An 18,294-nucleotide genomic window follows, 5' to 3' on the forward strand; every position below is an offset into this window, starting at 1 on the left:
ATTTAAGACAGCAGTGAAACTGGAGTCTTTAAAAACAAACCTCAGAATGGGAGAAAATATTTGCAAACGAAGCAACGGACAAAGGGTTAATCTCCAAAACATACAAACAGCTCATGGAGCTCAACATCAAAAAAGCAAACAACCCAATTAAAAAATGCACAGAAGACCTAAACAGACATTTCACCAAAGAAGGCGTACAGATGGGCAAGAGGCACATGAAAAGATGCTCAACATCTCTAATTATTAGAGAAATACAAATCAAAATTACAATGAGGTATCACCCCACAACAGTCAGAATGGCAATCATCAAAAAATCTACAGGCTTCCCTGGTGGTGCAGTGGTTAAGAACCCGCCTGCCAATGCAGGAGACACAGGTTCGAGCCCTGGTCTGGTAAGATCCCACATGCCGCGGAGCAACTAAGCCCGTGCGCCACAACTACTTAGCCTGCGCTCTAGAGCCCGTGCTCCGCAACAAGAGAAGCCACCGCAATGAGAAGCCAGCACACCGCAACAAAGAGTGGCCCCCGCTCGCCGCAACTAGAGAAAGCCAACGTGCAGCAACAAAGACCCCGTGCAGATAAAAAAAAAAGGAAAGAAATCTACAAACAATAAATGCTGGAGAGGGTGTGGAGAAAAGGGAATCCTTTTGCACTGTTGGTGGGAATGTAAATTGATACAGCCACTATGGAGAACAGTATGGAGGTTCCTTAGAAAACTAAAAATAGAACTACAGTATGACCCAGCAATCCCACTACTCGGCATATACGCTGAGAAAACCATAATTCAAAAGGACTCATGTACCACAATGTTCATTGCAGCTCTGTTTACAATAGCCAGGACATGGAAGCAACCTAAATGTCCAATGACAGATGAATGGATAAAGATGTCGTACATATATACAATGGAATATTACTCAGCCATAAAAAGGAATGAAATTGGGTCATTTGTAGAGATGTGGATGGACTTAGGGACTGTCATACGGAGTGAAGTAAGCCAGAAAGAGAAAAACAAAGATCATATATTAATGCATATATGTAGAATCTAGAAAAATGATACAGATGAACCTATTTGCAGAGCAGGAATAGAGACTAGATGTAGAGAACGGACATGTGGACATGTGGGGAAGGGGGAGGGGGGATGAATTGGGAGATTAAGTTTGACATAAATACACTACCATGTGTAAAATAGATAACTAGTGGGGATGTGCAGTATAGTGTGCAGGGAGCTCAGCTTGGTGCTCTGTGATGACCTAGAAGGGTGGGATGGGGGGTGGGTGGGAGGGAGGTCCAAGAGGGAGGGGATATGGGGATATATGTATATGTATAGCTGATTCACCTCATTGTACAGCAGAAACTAACACAACATTGTAAAGCAATTATATTCCAACAAAAAAAAGAAAAAGAAAAGCAATATTTTAAATTTGTAGTCTGACTCATGCTGCAACAAATGTGATTTCTTAGCTGTGAGAGTTACCCAGAAGCTATTGTGATTTTAGCCTAACCAGGACATATAGTATCACAGAGAACCATTGCTTGGATATAGTGATTGATCCAGTAGCATTTATTACCCAAGTGTGTTTGTGGCCTCAGTAAATGTTGACTGACACTTTTTTATGCTTTCTGGGATATAAAACTGAATGGTAAAAATAAAAAATATGTGCCTATTTCTGTCTTAGGAAAAGAATGCAATTTGTTTTTTTGTTGTTGTTGTTTTTTGTCTTTTATTTTTTATTTATTTATTTATTTTAACATCTTTATTGGAGTATAATTGCTTTATAATGGTGTGTTAGTTTCTCCTTTATAACGAAGTGAATCAGTTATACATATACATATGTTCCCATATCTCTTCCTTCTTGCATCTCCCTCCCTCCCACCCTCCCTATCCCACCCCTCTAGGTGGTCACAAAGCACCGAGCTGATCTCCCAGTGCTATGTGGCTGCTTCCCACTAGCTATCTATTTTACATTTGGTAGTGTATATATTTCCATGCCACTCTCTCACCCTGTCACATCTTACCTTTCCCTCTCCCCATATCCTCAAGTCCATTTTCTAGTAGGTCTGTGTCTTTATTCCCGTCTTGCCACTAGGTTCTTCATGACCTGTTTTTTTTCCCTTAGATTCCATATATATATGTGTTAGCATACAGTATTTGTTTTTCTCTTTCTGACTTACTTCACTGTGTATGACAGACTCTAACTCCATCCACCTCACTACAAATACCTCCATTTCGTTTCTTTTTATGGCTGAGTAATATTCCATTGTATATATGTGCCACATCTTCTTTATCCATTCATCTGATGATGGACACTTAGGTTGCTTCCATGTCCTGGCTATTGTAAATAGAGCTGCAATGAACATTTTGGTACATGACTCTTTTTGAATTATGGTTTTCTCAGGGTATACGCCCAGTAGTGGGATTGCTGGGTCGTATGGTAGTTCTATTTTTAGTTTTTTAAGGAACCTCCATACTGTTCTCCATAGTGGCTGTATCAATTTACATTCCCACCAACAGTGCAAGAGGGTTCCCTTTTCTCCACACCCTCTCCAGCATTTATTGTTTCTAGATTGTTTGATCATGGCCATTCTGACCGGTGTGAGATGATATCTCATTGTAGTTTTGATTTGCATTTCTCTAATGATTAATGATGTTGAGCATTCTTTCATGTGTTTGTTGACAATCTGTATATCTTCTTTGGAGAAATGTCTATTTAGGTCTTCTGCCCATTTTTGGATTGGGTGCTTTGTTTTTTTGTTATTGAGCTGCATGAGCTGCTTGTACATCTTGGAGATTAATCCTTTGTCAGTTGCTTCATTTGCAAATATTTTCTCCCGTTCTGAGGGTTGTCTTTTGGTCTTGTTTATGGTTTCCTTTGCTGTGCAAAAGCTTTGAAGTTTCATTAGGTCCCATTTGTTTATTTTTGTTTATATTTCCATTTCTCTAGGAGCTGGGTCAAAAAGGATCTTGCTGTGATTTATGTCATAGAGTGTTCTGCCTATGTTTTCCTCTAAGAGTTTGACAGTGTCTGGCCTTACATTTAGGTCTTTAATCCATTTTGAGTTTATTTTTGTGTATGGTGTTAGGGAGTGTTCTAATTTCATACTTTTACATGTACCTGTCCAGTTTTCCCAGCACCACTTATTGAAGAGGCTGTCTTCTCTCCACTGTATATGCTTGCCTCCTTTATCAAAGATAAGGTGACTATATGTGCGTGGGTTTATCTCTGGGCTTTCTATCCTGTTCCATTGATCTATGTTTCTGTTTTTGTGCCAGTACCAAACTGTCTTGATTACTGTAGCTTTGTAATATAGTCTGAAGTCAGGGAGCCTGATTCCTCCAGCTCTATTTTTTGTTCTCAAGATTGCTTTGGCTATTCGGGGTCTTTTGTGTTTCCATACAAATTGTGAAATTTTTTGTTCTAGTTCTGTGAAAAATGCCAGTGGTAGTTTGATAAGGATTGCATTGAATCTGTAGATTGCTTTGGGTAGTAGAGTCATTTTCACAATGTTGATTCTTCCAATCCAAGAACATGGTATATCTCTCCATCTATTTGTATCATCTTTAATTTCTTTCATCAGTGTCTTATAATTTTCTGCATACAGGTCTTTTGTCTCCTTAGGTAGGTTTATTCCTAGATATTATAAAGAATGCAATTTTTAAACAAGAATATTTCTAAGAGTAATGAATATTGTTGAAGAAATATTTTTACATCTGTCTCTTAATTTTCAGTGTTTTATTTCTTGATTCTATCAGATATGTTGGCAGTTGTTGGACTGAAAATCTTTTTCTCTATTTCTATTTACTGCCTCTTTTGGACTGTGCAGGGGGAAAAAGCCCTTATCCATGAGTAATCTTTCAAGCCACTCTGAGGATAGGAATTATTGAAATAACAGCATCTTAGTCTTTGCTGATGTACTTTTAAAAAGGTAAGTTGGAAAATTATACTTCTCAGAGACATCTGCTCCTGCTTGAATAGATTTGATATTCCTATCTGTCTTGGGCTGTCAGAAAAATTAAAGCCGAATACTTAAAACATAATATCTTAGAATAAAGATCTCAGAAGCCTTTTGGTTGTGTTTTAATATTTTATTTAGCATGCAAACAATTTCAGCCTACATTAATGGTAGCTTTCAAGATGGACCGGTATTTTGTATTCGTGTTTAGTTGCCCTGGGTGATGAGGTAGAACTGCTTGATCCATCCTCAGATAGGCAGCCCCTGGCCTGCCTGTTAATGCACAGGGACCGACACCCTCATCTGAGGATTAACTGGGGCCTAAAAGCCAACGGACATGCTTTCTTCCAAGTCGGACGCCTGCACTTACTTTTAACAACTTTGGAGCTTGTACTGTAGGGTTACTTCCCAGGCCAGAAATTTGCATCAAAGGGCTAAGAAAAATACATCCAAAAATAAACATGAAAGCCAAGACTTCATGCCAGGAACTCCAGCCACACACATCCTGTTGGCTGGTTCTCTTGCCTCTCTTCTCACAGTTCTGCTTCTTTTAAAGCAAGTGGAAGCTGGTCCGGTCACTTGGACCTTGTGTCTGCACTAGAGTCTCACTCCGCTGTCCTCAAGCCTTTCCATGGGGTGGTGAAGTGATTCAAATCCAGAGAGGAAGGGAGTGAGGTTATTAGGAGGCAACTGCAGTTACAATATATGTATATAGAAAGTCTTTTCCTATTGCCTTTGACAGCCCTAGCTTTTTTGGAGAACCTCCAGCCCCAGTTTTCACTCTGTGGACTGAGATCCTCTTAACAGTAATAGATACTAACAGGAAATTATCCTTGATGAAGGTGCATGTTGCTGTCCAAATAAAGGACCGCTCTTCACTGGATGTCTGAGAACACTGAGAAAAAGAAAAAGAAGGACGTGTGCCCTACCAGGTCAGAACAGATCTTTTTCTATTCTTATTGGGGAAATATTACATGTCACGGTTTGCAGTTTGGTTTGAGGAATTATACTCTAAAGCATCTCTGGCCTTTCTAATTATATTCCACCAGACCTCCATATGTACCACGGCACTGACATAATTTGATTTCTTCTTTATTTGTGGGGGGCAGGTGCGTGTGTGGTAGTGGGGGAGTGGTGGCTCATCTTTTTCTGACTGTGAAGGACGTGTTTATTTAGCCTTATGATCTGAAATGTTTCTAGAAGTTATTTGTTCATAAGTAGGCAGAGTTACATTTATCACATTAATATTAAATATACATATTTATTTGGTGAATGGCATATATTAATAATGAATTTGGGGCAGGAAAATAGATTGAGAGTGATGGCATTTCACCCTCTGGATGCCTGCTAGGTTCTTGCTTGCAGCTCTCAGATATGAAGTCCTTAGTGTTTATGGGAATTCTGTTACATTATTGATGACTTGAAGTCCTACCAGCTCCAAAAGCTATGATCTCACTCTTTCTCAGAAGATGATCAGGGGGTCTGAACAGATCAGAGCTTGGCTGACAGGTGCCAGGAATGCCTAGATGTTGTGGGTAGGCTTGGTGGCAGGGTGCTGTAAGCAGTGCATTCCTTCTCAGCTGGTGCACCTTTGGGTGTTCGTTTCGGGAGTGTGCAGTGGATACTCACGTCTTTCAGGAGCTGCTGTTAAGAGAGGTTTTGAAATCCTTCCCCTGGTCGTGCGTGTGCCAGCACGCCGCTGACACCTCCCCCCCACCCTCTCCCTGCACTCTAATCTTGCAGTGGCCCTCTTCACTCTCTCAGCTCACCCACCGGGCTGCCTTCCTGCTAAAGAGCTTCTCGACTCAATGTTAATTGAGGCCACTTTGAAAATTTCATCTCTAGAAGCTTCTGTCATATTCAACAAACATACTTGGCTCCCACCATGGGGAAGTGCAAAGTGCACCACATCTGTCTTTCTGGTTTATGATCTAGTGGAGAAGACAAACAAGCATAAACACAAATCACCCTGATATGAGACAAACTGAAAATACTATAAGAAAGACACATATGCTGAAGGACATATGGCAGAGGGCAGGGAGAGATTCATTTCCACACAGGCTGTCATTTCATCCAAAGACAAAGAGATCTGGTGAATTCTTGTGGGGCTAAGAAGCCTCTTTTCCAGCATCCCTAAAGGACTGGGGTCAGTTAACCAAATTACAACATTTGAGGCAGCCTTGACCCAAAGGACACAGAAAGGGCTTCCTGACTTGTGTTGTGCTGCATTCCGCTTTCCCCTCCTGCCCTGGGCCCCTGGGCAGGCTTGGTTAGGGTCTGCCTGCCCTCTGAGGGTGTCATGTGTTGTATTTCCAAATGCCTGGCTTTGTGTTTTGTTTGTTTTTCAGTCATCATCTGCTCTGAGGAGATGCAAATCTGCCCTGAGGTTTAACGGGTCTCCTGGGCAAAGGCAGTTCCAGTTGAGAAAACTTTTAAGAACTTGAGACTTTCAGAAGGAACTCATCGTAGGTATGGGCTGGGGATATTGTTAAGCTCTTTATGTGTCAGGAGCCCTGTGGTCATGGCCAAATTCTACTCCTCTGCAGTCTGTGGGCCACCATGGAGAGGTTAGGGCACAGTCACTGGGGCAGCGTGTCTGACACCAGGCAAGGGGCAGCAGGAAATCCTGTCCCAAAGTTGGCAGCTCAGAATTCTGGCAGTCTTGCCCAGGTTGATCTAACTGACCTCACTGTTTTGAGCTGTTTAGATCAGACCAGTAAATGTAAGACAGACCTTCTAAAGGCTATTGATGTGGCTGACTGGTTTGGCCTGACATTTTGATCTATTCCTGGCTTAACCCAACTTTGCTGAATGACTTTTTGGAAAGCTCTCTAGCTTGCTGGGCCACCTATTTGTAAAATAAATGTACCTTTACTTCAGTCCTGCCTTGCTGACAGCAGTGGTCCAAGTTAATGTTGAACCATAGGTGCCTTATGAGTTGAAAAATTTAGTGTCTCCCCTCCTCTTTTGGTTTGCAAATTCAAGAAGAGCCCCAAGACTGTGTGAATAGAAAGAATAAAGTATAGGCAACAGCTCGTATTGTATCAAAATATATTATTCAATAGGCAAGGACTTTTTGGTATCTTTCATCATTTGTAATTGTAATTCTTAAAACTAGTTTCACATTAGAATTACCTGGGGTGTTATTAAAACATTCCCATGCATGGACCCTCTCTAGACCAATGAAACCAGAGTCCCTAGAAGGTGGGACCTGGGCATGATAGCTTCTGAAAGCTCCCCCGGTACACCTCGTGGGCAGCCAGGGCTGAGAACCCCTGTCTTCCAGCACCAGGCTCTGGTGTCTACTCTGCCACTCTGCACTTGCTGCTTCTGCGTGTACCTAGCCGGCATCTTCGCCCCATGCTAAGGCTCTATGACTGAATAACATGTTTGTTCCTTACTAGTCTGTGTTAAATTTCCCATTGTAATTATTCCTTCCCTCATATAGACATTCTGCTTCCAAGTTGGGGTTTCTGCCAGACTTAAGTGATAATGGCTATCTGTACTTTAGAGACAGAGTGAGTGGGATTTATTTGAGGCTTTGTGATTAGAGGTGACCTATGCGGTCTGGTTATTAGAAGTGTACGAGTAAGGTGCAAAATCACCCCCAAATTCCAATCCTACAAGCACATGTTCTCTTAGTTGTTAGAACAATGGTGTTGTCATACATCATGTGGCTCCTGGAAAATCCCACTGTGCCCTTGTGAGAGATAAAAGTGAAAAAGACAAGTAATAGCTTAGGATTGTAGGGAATTTTCATTGCAAATTGGAATGCAAATTGCCTGTACAAATGTACAGAATGGGGCAAAGCCTTTAATCGGCATTTGTATCTTACTCAGCATCAGATGTTTGATACTAGAGAGAAACCTTACAAATGTACAGGATCGGCAAATCCTTTAAATGGTGTGCAAGCTTTATTCAACATCAGAGAATTCATACTGAGGAGAAGACTTACAAATGTTAAGAATGTGACAAAGCCTTTGACCAGCTTTCAATCCTTTCTAGACATCAGAAAATACATACTAGGGGGAAAAAAAATCTACAGATGTAGAGAATGTGGCAAAGTCTTTAACCAGAGCTGTCACCTTGCTCGACATCAGAGAGTGTGTACTGGAGAGAAACCCTATGGATGTCATAAGTGATGAAAGACATTTGTCCTAAATACACACTTTAGAAAACACCAGAGAGTTCATACTGGAAAGAAACTTGAGTGATGTAAAAAAAATGTACCAACGTATTTAATCAAAATTAAATCTAAATAAATATTAGAGAATGTATAGTAGAATGCATTGAGTCAATGACTCTCTTCTGGTATTACTCTAAATCAGAACTTATAGAAAATAAAACAAAGTTAAAACACTTAATTTTGTTAGTACGGATAAGAGGATCAAAGAGAGGGATATTTGAACTGGTATAATTATTTTCAATGTATCCTATTTATATTGACATTAACATTATTTGAGAGTTTTTGAAAAGGAAAATTTATGTAATTCAGCTCTCAAATTACTACATGCTATGCCTTTTTTTCTACTGTGTATGTGAACTTCTGTTTTTGATTGTTGCACCCTCAAAGATAAGCGAAGCCTGTTTGTATTAGGTGGGAATCCTGTATGTCTAATACTCCATGGAAGTTTAATGACCCTGTAATATAAAATGTACAATAACAATCTAAATGGAGACAATGTTTGTCATTGATTTAAAACATTTCTATAGGTCACCATAAGTTAAGCGTTCAGCGCGTTACTAATTTTTATTAGGCAAGAACATCAGCTACAGGTTTTCATCAGTCAAGCCTAGGTTATGATAGTTTTCATTATATTCCACGCTCATATCACAGACATATTCTTTTTTATCACTTCTTTGTATCTTCAGAAAAGTTCACAGGGATCATATTAGCAAGATATGCTCAACAGTGTTCAATTCCTAAGATATAGCTCAGCAAAAATAATAAAAGTTTTCAAAGAAATAAAAATTCAAAACCAGTAGCGATAATTTATTTTATACCATTGTATATATTCTCACCCTGTGTATCTTTAAAACACAAAGAGCATCATCCACAAATAGATTTATAGATTTACTCAATTAAAATAATCTTAATTTCATTGTCATGAATATTTTCTTCAGTATCACCTTTAATATGTACAAAGTGCCCAAATAAATGTATGTCTGTGTGCTTGAAATGTCAATATTTGATCCACTTTTTTCTTGATTCTGTTATTCTTGCCAGTTAAAGAATCTGAGGTAAACATTTGTTAGTGTTGTCTTTGTGAATTTGAATTGTTCTTTTTAGGTAAATTTTAGTTCAGGTAAACTGGAATAAAACCCAAGCTCTAATATTTACTGAGTGTTTGACAAAATATCACAAAACAGAGAAGCAGTAATATTATTTTTCTTAAACTATTTATGTGGTGCACTCAATACTTTTCAAAAAATGTTAGAAATATACATAGTACATAGTAAATATTCAAAAAAGGATTGTTGCTGGTATGCTTACTGTTCTATTAAATGAGTAAAAGCCATAAAACACTTACAGTTCCAAGTTAACTGTGAATTCTTACCTTTCCCTACTATCTCTGCTATTCAAAATTGTGGTTAACGAATCAGAGACTGTGGCCTCACTAGTGAAAAATGAGCTTGTTAAAAAGGTGGAACTCATGCGCTACCCCATAATTCCTGAGTGAGATCTGCATTTTTACAGTATCCCCAGTGTACTTGTGTGCCTGTTCAAAATTGAAAGTGCATTTCTACCTCACCACGGCCTTTCCTTCTGAGAAACACACACATTTTATCCAGTATGATATACATAAAACACTCAAAAATGCATATGCCTGTGCTGATGTCATCATTTTATAATTACTCTTCCAGATAAGTACAGTCTGTAAAATGGTTTTGTGAATCACATGTTATTTCCTTTTCTTGTAGTTAGAAATACAGTGAATATAAACAGAGAATACTACTGTGTACAAAACTATCTTATTGGATAATTGAAGACACTCTTCTAAATTAAAACCAGTTATCTTAACTTGCTGTTTTCTTCTTGGGTCACATAATGAACTCTTCCTGTGATGACATGGCATGTGTACTTTTAATTTCAAAATCTGCTGACATTCCAGGATGTGGCCATAGATTTCTCTCAAGAGGAGTGAGAATGCCTGGACCAAGATCAATGGGAATTGTACAGGGATGTGATGTTAGAGAAGTATAGGAACCTGGTCTCCTTGGGTGAGGATACCTTTCTTCCAGAATTCCTTATCCACCCACAGGGTTTGGATTCCTTCACTTGTAGATTGTTTCCTGAAATCTTCTGCTTCCTATGATAGAATTTCAGATTCCTGCTTTTTAGGAAAAATTGGGAGTTTGTGGGTATAGTCAGAAAGGCTTGATCGTGATCCTAACCTTCCTCTTTTTTTTTTTTTTTAAACATCTTTATTGAAGTATAATTGCTTCACAATGCTGTGTTAGTTTCTGCTTTATAACAAAGTGAATCAGTTATACATAAACATATGTTCCCATATCTCTTCCCTCTTGCATCTCCCTCCCTCCCACCCTCCCTATCCCACCCCTCTAGGTGGTCACAAAGCACCGAGCTGATCTCCCTGTGCTATGCGGCTGCTTCCCACTAGGTATCTATTTTACATTTGGTAGTGTATATATGTCCATGCCACTCTCTCACCCTCTCACATCTCACCCCTCCCCCTCCCCATATCCTCAAGTCCATTCTCTAGTAGGTCTGTGTCTTTATTCCCGTCTTACCACTAGGTTCTTCATGACCTTTTTTTTTTTTTTCTTAGATTCCATATATATGTGTTAGCATACAGTATTTGTTTTTCTCTTTCTGACTTACTTCACTCTGTATGACAGACTCTAACTCCATCCACCTCATTACAAATACCTCCATTTCATTTCTTTTTATGGCTGAGTAATATTCCATTGTATATATGTGCCAATGGATAACCTTCCTCTTTCTTGAGGTGATCTGCATCTTTCACCCTAGATTACTGGTAATTCTGTAAGTTCATTTGTATAAAATACACTAAAGATCAGATTTCCACCCCTTATTTATTACTTAGACATGGATCGCAGGAACTGATATTTACCTGTTGCCTAGTATTTTAAATATTCTTTCAAAAAACAGTCTTTGGGGAAATTAATTTCTCAAATATTTTAACATTCCACAATGCCTTCTCTTCTCACCTGAGCACAATACTAGATTGGAAATTGGCGCATCTACAGCAAAACTTACGTTGCTCTTTTTAATGGACAGTCTTGTTTTCTATAAGCCAGAACTGGTCACCTTGTTGGAGCAAAAGAAGGATCCCTGGGATGTGAAAGGAATGGAGACAGTAGCCATATGCCCAGGCATGTGTGAATAGATGAAGCAGGTGATGCAGGTGAGAGGTCCAAAGATCACAGAGGAAGTCAAACCTCTGTCAAACCTAGTACGGTTTGGGAAGATCTGCTTCAATGGAAATGCTATTTGTGAAGCCTAGTTTTATTTCTGTCGCTGTCATAGGGGGACATCTCCTGCCTGTTTCTTGTGCTCTTAAATCCTCCATGTATTCCCCTTCGGCTCCAGGGATTATCCCTCACCTCCACACTGAGAGCCAAAATCCTGGTCTTGACCTGTGAGGACCTGCATGATCTGGCCGCTCTCCCATTGCTTTTGGGTTCTAGGAAAAGCTGTGCCCATTTCTGAGTAACTCTGTGCTAAGCACCCCCCATTTTAATTTTAGTGTAGCTGATTTACAATGTTGTGATAATTTCTGCTGTACAGCAAAGTGATTCAGTTATACATATATATATATTTACATTCTTTTTCATATTCTTTTCCATTATGGTTTATCATAGGATACTGAATACAGTTCTCTGTGCTACACAGTAAGACCTTGTTGTTTATCCATTCCGTATATAATAGCTTACATCTGCTAATCCCCAACCTCCCACTCCATCCCTCCCCCTTGGCAACTATAAGTCTGTTCCCTATGTCTGTGAGTCTGTTTCTGTTTCGTAGATAGGTTCATTTGTGTCATATTTTAGATTCCACATATAAGTGATATATAGTATTTGTCTTTCTCTTTCTAACTTACTTCATTTAGTATGATAGTCTCTAGTTGCATCCATGTTGCTGCAAATGGCATTATTTTGTTCTTTTTTATGGCTGAGTAGTATTCCATTATATATATATGTACTGCATCTTCTTTTTATTTATTTATTTATTTATTTATTTATTTATTTATTTATTTATTGGCTGTGCCACATGCCTGTTGGATCTTAGTTCCCTGACCAGGGATCAAACCCGGGACCCCTGCTGCAGTGGAGGTGTGGAGTTCTAACCATTGGACCACCAGGAAGGTTCTCCCTACATCCTCTTTATCCATTTATCTACCAATAGACATTTAGGTTGTTTCCATGTCTTGGCAATTGTTTTGTTTTGTTTTGTTTTAATTAATTAATTAATTTATTTATTTATTTATGGCTGTGTTGGGTCTTCGTTTCTGTGCGAGGGCTTTCTCTAGTTGCAGCAAGTGGGGACCACTCTTCATCGCGGTGTGCGGGCCTCTCATTATCGCAGCCTCTCTTGTTGCGGAGCACAGGCTCCAGACGTGCAGGCTCAGTAATTGTGGCTCACGGGCCCAGTCGCTCCGCGGCATGTGGGATCCTCCCAGACCAGGGCTCGAACCCGCGTCCCCTGCACTGGCAGGCAGATTCTCAACCGCTGCGCCACCAGGGAAGCCCCGTCTTGGCAATTGTGAATAGCACTGCAGTGAACACTGAAGTGCATGTAGCTTTTTGAATTGTAGTTTTCTATGATATATGCTCAGGAGTGGGATTGCTGGATCATATGGTACCTCTATTTTTAGTTTTTTAAGGAACCTCCATACTGTTCTCTATAGTGGCTTCACCAATTTACATTCCCATCAATAGGAGGGTTCCTTTTTCTCCACACCCTCTCTAGCATTTATTATTTGTAGACTTTTTAATGATGGTCATTCTGACTGGAGTGAGGTGATACCTCATTGTAGTTTTGATTTGCATTTCTCTAATAATTATGGATGTAGAACATTTTTTTTATGTGCCTGTTGGCTATCTGGATGTCTTCTTTGGAGAAATGTCTATTTAGATCTGCCCAATTTTTGACTGGGTAGTTTTTTTGGTATTGAGCTGTATGTGCTGTTTATATATAAAATATTTTCATTTGGAAATATCCAGTTAGAACCAGAATGGGTGAAAGAGAGCACAAAAGATTGTTTTTGCTGTTTTTTAAAAAGACATTCTGTGACCTGATATTTAATACATGATATCCGGGGTAAAATTGCTTGCAGTTGGAGATATGTAACAGAGTAGGGTTTCTTTCCTTGTCGTATATGGATGCTAGTTTGGCATTTTTGCCAGAGAGAGTGTTCAGGAGGCAAAGTTCTTCTCCCTAATGTGGGGAAATCACTTTCTGATAGAGACTTTCACTGAAATTGGAAGAGTGGAGAAATATTGGTTTGGAGGGGACAAGCCATAAATCTAGGTTTTTAATGAAAAGCTGTGGCTTGTAGTTTACCAAATGAGCAAAATGGGTATTCTTAAATTTTAGAAAAAAAATATAGTTCTCTTTGCATTTGCATTATGAAGCTGATACATGGAATTGAGGATTCTACATTTTTTTTTAACACAATAGAATTATCTTGACCTAATGTGTATGCATTGAACCTGTGGTAGCTTATTTTACCACCTAAATATTTTCCATCTATTAGACTACAAAGAAGCAAAGGAAAAAATATATACATATACACATACATACTACATTAGTGTGAGTGAGTGTGTGTGTATTTATATATATATATATGATGTGTGTATGTGGGTATAAGTATGTATATAGTATATATATGAAACACATCTATAAACCGTATACCTATATGTGCATGTAAATATACACACATATATATGCATATGTATATCCAAATTGTTTCCTTATAGTAACATTGAAATATTGTTCAAGAAATTGAAAAATAATATTAATTACAATAATAAGAAATTGTTTTAAACTAAAACCTACTTTAAGTAGTATATCATAGGCTAACAGTTTTATTGTTTAAAATTACACGGAATTTATTTCCTATTTTTTACTTTAATTCTTGTAATTTATGTATATCTCATGAAAAAAATCTAATTACATATATTGAAAAAGCATTTGATTTTAACATGAGCATGAGTCTATTTATGTTTACTATAGTAATGGACATTTTTCAGTTTAGATTTTCCATCTTACTATGTGCTTTTCAATGAACCTGTTCTATTTTGTTATTTTTTTTATCTTAACTCTTGTGTATTGATTTTTTTAAATAGTTCTTTTTATCCCTTCTCTTTGAAAATTACATGAGCAGTATATCTTAGTTAATAATCTCAGAATTTCAGCTTACTTTAAAAAGATAATCACAGTGTCAATTATTTAAAGCATTCCACTTCTACCTTGGTGACTCATGGATATTAAAAATTGCTTTTGAAAAATTGGAGATATGTATTAAAAAACAGGTAAAGACACAGAGACGTTTTATATATAAACAGCAAATTTCAGAAGTTCAGAATCTGAATATACTCTGTATATAGCTCCTGGATAAAGAAACAGAAAATCGTTAGACACTCAGAGGCACTTGTTTCCCCTCCTAGTCACTACCAGAAAGGGTAACCATTGTTCTGATATCTAACAATTCAGATCAAATTTTCCTACTTTTAATTTTATGTAAATGGATTACAGAGCATATACACTTTTGTATCTGGATATTTTATCTCTTATGTCATTTGTGAATATAACTATATTGTTGCCTGTTGTTGTGCATCACACTTTGCCATTGTTGCTTATGATTCCATTGTGTAAATACTTAAGTATTAATTATTCCACTGTGTATCAGCATGAGTGATTTTCAGTTTGTGTCTATTAAGAATAATGCTGGTATATCAATTCTAGAACTTGTGTTTTGGTGATTCAAGTATGAATTAATCTTTGGTATATATGTAGTAATGGAATTGTTTCATCTGTTCGTCGTTTTTAGATATTTCCAAATATTTTCAAAACGATACTGTCTATTTTTATACTCATCAGTAGGGAATGAGACTCTTAGTTATATGCAGTCATGCCAACAATTAATAATTCCTGTCATTATCATCTTAGCTTTCTGATTAATGTGTGAAAATTCCAGATATTGGTTATGCTGCATTTTATTGATTACTATGGAAGTGAAGCATCATTTTCAAATGTTCAATTAATGTTGAACCTAATTACCCGAGAACTAAGTAACCTCTTCTTGAAAAGTTTTTTGGTTAATCATCGCACTTCTGTTCTTGTGCTGTCTTATTGATTTGTAGAAGTTCTTTGTACCTGCTTAATATGAGTCTCTCTCGGACTCTCCTTCTGTGTCTTTTAATCATTATCAATTTTTAATTTAATATTATCTAATTTGTGATTTTCATTGTTTTACTTTTTTTTTTTTTTTTCTGTTACAGAATTATTTTCCTATTCTAAGCCATGGAGATATTCTCCTTTGTTTTCTTAAGAAATTTTTATTTAAAACAATTTTTTTTATTTTTTGGCTGTGTTGGGTCTTCGTTGCTGCGCGGGCTTTCTCTAGTTGTGGTGAGCGGGGACTACTCTTCGTTGCAGTACGCAGGCTTCTCATTGTGGTGGCTTCTCTTGTTGGGGAGCATGGGCTCTGGGCACGTGGGCTTCAGTAGTTGTGGCTCGCGGGCTCAAGAGCACAGGCTCAGTAGTTGTGGCACACGGGGTTAGTTGCTCCGTGGCATGTGGGATCTTCCCGGACCAGGGCTCAGAACCTGTGTCCCCTGCATTGGCAGGCAGACTCTTAACCACTGCGCCACCAGGGAAATTCCTTAAGAAATTTATTTACTTAGCTTTAAAGTTAGGTTAGCAATCCACACAGAAACAGTTTCTTGTATCATAGTAAACAATATTTTTCTATAAAGTCTAAAAAGTTACATTTATTCTTAAAATGTATTATTCAGCTTTCTTTCCAATTGCTCTTAAGTCTCATTGATTCCCTGATATAAACATCATCTTACCCAGGGATCTGACATTTTCTGTGAATTCTCATAGTCATTCCCTCCAGTTCTTCCTGCCTCCTGAAATCTTTAGCAATCCCATGGTACCACAAATAAATGTCATCCTTAAGGACAAAAAACTTTACTCAGAGGATTGATTATTCCCACATTTCAAACGGGAACTTGCAGCATGTTAGGAGGTGAGTGTACATGGGTCTCCCATATTGTTTCACATCTTGTATCAGCCTCAGCTTGCACTCTCTGTTCAAGAATTTTGTACCACACACTAAACTGGAAGATGTAAGTAGTGTTTTGACTGCAGCAAAGGGCAGAATAATTGCCTGACTAATATAATAAACATAATGTCTCACTCTGATCAAAGGTTGGGCACGATTGCTTGCAACCCACTTTAAGAGATTGGGGTGTTTTAAACTAAAGAATCCTCAGCTGTGATCCAAACCTCTCCCATGTGTAGCATCTACCTGGACCTCTTTGCATCACCCCCTGGGATATGGGGTGGATAAGGGAAGATAGGTGATCATGAAACTCTAGCTGCCTGTTGTGTCAAAAAAATAAAGCATTTTGTCTCATACTAAGGCATCTAAAATGTGGGTTTTATTTTTCAAAATCTATGCAGTTGTCAGCCTAACATATGGTCTTTGCAAATATGGTAAATTCAAAGACACTTCAAATTTATTTCCAGCTTTAGTGATGATGGAGTGCCAAGAGTTACATGACTTTCTTAGAATAAATGAGGCTCCTTTATACTGATACATCTGATTGGTAATTATGAGAACATTTCCTAAAAAAGAAGCAAATTCTCTAGCCCGAGTAGTGGGTGAGTTGGAAGTTAAGTGCCTTCCATTGTTCTATATGTTAATGCAGCTAATTGTGGAAAGTGGGGATAACGGAAGCAGCCTAAATGTGCTCAGTTTTTCTTTGTTGTCCTTCTGGTGGAAGGAGTGAGGATCAGTGAGTTACCAACATTGATGCAGAGCTTTGGGTGATTCAAAAGTATTGTTAAGTTTATTGGTTGAGCTGCAGGGAGCCAATAGGCTGCTTGAAATTAAACAGAACTGTATCTTGCTGGTAACGTGTGTAGGCACCTCTACTTTTTTTAAAGTTTTTAAAAAAATATTTTATTTTATCTTATTTTACTTTATTTTCCCGTGCTGCACGCCATGTGGGATCTTAGCTCCCCGACCAGGTATCAAACCCGCGCCCCCTGCATTGGAAGCATGGAGTCGTAACCACTGGACCGCCAGGGAAACCCCCTAGGCACCTCTTTTTGATGTGCTCTGATACCGCTTGCAACTAATATACTTACTTAAGATACACTAAAAAAAAAAAAAAGCCAAATGTATTTATGGGAATTATGAGGAAGGGAAAAACTGAAATATTTTAGCATGTTTTATACAGGTACACATGTCACCCTTCTGATTTATGTGATGTCATGAATGTAGAGGCACTAGGAACAGGGGAGTGTGGAATCACTAAGGACTGTGAAGTGAAGCATGGTTGCATTCATGGGCTGAGAGAGGGAAGCCCCTTATCTTGTTTACACTCTAGATAAGTGGTAGCTACAAAGTGAGGAAGCTAGCAGAGATCTTAGGGTGAAGAGCCAAAAGGAAATGAGCCAATAGGAAATACTCCTATTATCTTAAGCAGCCCTTCTTGGTAGGCTTCCATAACTAGCCCTTTGAATTATTTCACATGCTTGTCCAGAGAATGGTACAATATTGCTAGAGCACCTGACACTTTAAGATGTTAAAATCCTCATTGATCACTTAGGGGAAAAAAAAAACCTCAACTCACAGGGTTTTGAATGTGTTTACATTGGGGAAGGAAACTTCCCATAACAAGGTGGATACAACCTTTTTGATGAATTCCACGTCGTATGATTTTTTGCTGCTTCAAAATCTATAGCAGGAATCGATGTGTTACATGATGTATTTCCCTATCTTACGAGTTTTAGAGGGCGTGTCTACACTGGGGAGAAGCGCAGGTAGAGAAGTGAGAAGTTAGATGTGAGACCAACATCCCTCTCTCTGCCAGGAGTGGTGCACAAGGATGTAGCCCGAGTGCCTCCATCCTTTAAAGTTCCAGGTTTTCACCATGGTGATCATGTTTTATTTGTTGGCAGTTCAGGGGACTTGATCTCACTATCCCTCTCAAAAGGTTTTATTACATGTCTGGCTCATAATGAGCTACATGGGTAACTCATAAAACAACAAAATTGAGAGTCCTGCTTACCAATTTAGGTATATTGGGACTATGTAAGCCAATTTACAATGTTCAAGC

General features: G+C 38.4%; 1 protein-coding gene across 12 annotated transcripts in view; it reads left to right on the forward strand.

Annotated features, from left to right (window-relative positions):
* The window catches only part of LOC309660302 (uncharacterized protein), a 181,035-nt gene that overhangs the window by 40,605 nt on the left and 122,136 nt on the right, over positions 1–18,294 (forward strand). Inside the window, exon 6 of one of the 12 annotated variants that reach the window (XR_014263323.1) lies at positions 4,694–4,883. The exons of 10 other annotated variants lie outside the window; for them this stretch is intronic. The gene's annotated coding sequence lies outside the window, so the exon portion shown is untranslated. Of the gene's footprint in view, positions 1–4,693; positions 8,625–18,294 lie in introns of those variants that run through there. One more of the 12 variants, XR_014263326.1, reaches the window with a different exon arrangement.

The sequence above is a fragment of the Balaenoptera physalus genome (genome assembly GCF_965194825.1).
Source record: "Balaenoptera physalus genome assembly, chromosome: 4".
In the NCBI taxonomy this organism is placed as follows: domain Eukaryota; kingdom Metazoa; phylum Chordata; class Mammalia; order Artiodactyla; family Balaenopteridae; genus Balaenoptera; species Balaenoptera physalus.